We start from the raw sequence: 1437 nt of genomic DNA, 5'->3' as shown, positions 1-1437 counted from the left end.
TGTAGCCGAACCTCGTTACATCTTTGTGTTTGCTTTGCTATTTTCTTTCTTCTTCTTCCTTTGATCTTTGATAATCCGTTGCGGTGCTCAAGTGTTTTACCCTACTGATACCACGGGGTAATCTTTTGCCCTTCGTAGGCGGAGCGAAGAGGTGATCCTTGAGTCCGGAGTCGAGGGAGCGAGAGAGTGCTTATCCGTTTGTATCTCTCTTGCTTGTCCGACGTCGGTGGCGGCGCTGGTGTGAGTGGGTTCCGGCGTGGGGTGCCGACAACAAAAACAATATTTTAACAAGTCATTTTAATATTTGTAACCTTAAAGAAACGACGACTACCCACCAACTCTTAATATCACAAATTAGAGAATCAAATTCATTATTTAAAGAGGCGACCATCATTTATAGAATAGCAATCATAAAACAAGATGAAACTTAAATGCAAATAACATAAAGTAGCCCTTCAAGAGCATAACAGGTTAAAATCCCCATCAAAAGAATGACCCATGACATATGGCAGCCACGGATAGCCATAGAAAGTGCTCTGGTCTAGAAATACTACTAGTCTACCATCCAAAATCCCTTTGCTTTCTCATCTACTGCTTAGCGCTCTCTCTTCCATTGTTCATTGTTTTGCCTAACCCCAATAACAGGAAAATATGTATGAGGATCAAGACGGAGAGTATGAGGATCACTTACCTCAGACGACGGCGATGTCGACGACGACGGAGTAGCTAGGGCTCGCTCGGGATGGAGATGAGCTGTCGGCGCACAGCTAGGGCATCGACCGGCAGAGGATGAGGAGACAGGGCCGGAAGAGAGTTAAAGACAAGAAGAAAACAAAGAGGAGGAGGAGGAGGAGAAGGAAGAGAAGGAGGAGTAGGAGGCTTACCTCAGACGACGGCAAGGTCGACGGCGGCGGAGTAGCGGAGTCTTCGATCGCCGATCGGGGCTAGGGATGGAGGTGAGATTAGTTTGAGGTGGAGGAGGAGGAGGAGGAGGAGAAGGAGGTGGCTTACCTCAGAAGGAGAGGTCGACGGCAGCGGGAAAGTCGGCGCGCTCGCAGATAGGAAATGAGGAGAGGGGGCCGATCTAGGGCTCGCAGATACGAAATGAGGAGAGGGGGCCGATCGAGCGAGGGGGTGGGTTTTAAGTTTTCTAACGACGCTTATAAGCGTCGTTGTTTCTCAAGCTTATAACGACGCTTTAGAGCATCGTTGTTTGTTTCGCTTTTCCAACGCTAACCCAAAGCGTCGGAAAAGGTTGGCGCTGAGCCAACCTTTACCGACGCTTTCCCCTAGCGTCGGAAAAAGTCAGTCGGCAAAACTTTCATTTGCTGTAGTGAAATACTCGTAGTGGCCAAAGTGATTCACATCGGGTCTAGTAATCCTTTTGACTATTTGTAGTGGCCAAAGTGGTCCACATCGAGTCTATTGATCCTTCTG

The 1437-nt window shown here is 48.2% G+C and overlaps 1 long non-coding RNA gene across 1 annotated transcript; it reads right to left on the bottom strand.

Moving 5' to 3' along the window:
• Positions 1-347: 347 nt before the first annotated feature.
• Positions 348-1106, bottom strand: LOC149751225 (uncharacterized). The gene is made up of 2 exons (XR_016398569.1): positions 885-1106; positions 348-767 (listed from the first exon to the last, which is right to left on the bottom strand). It is a non-coding gene; the product is annotated as an uncharacterized LOC149751225 (long non-coding RNA).
• Between the last annotated feature and the right edge of the window lie 331 nt (positions 1107-1437).

Source organism: Phoenix dactylifera, chromosome 15 (genome assembly GCF_051530095.1).
Source record: "Phoenix dactylifera cultivar Ajwa chromosome 15, Ajwa_hap1_PhDact_Kaust_v1.1, whole genome shotgun sequence".
NCBI classification, from domain to species: Eukaryota; Viridiplantae; Streptophyta; class Magnoliopsida; order Arecales; family Arecaceae; genus Phoenix; species Phoenix dactylifera.
Note: the sequence above shows the minus strand (reverse complement) of the source record. Positions and strands in the feature narration are given on the sequence as shown.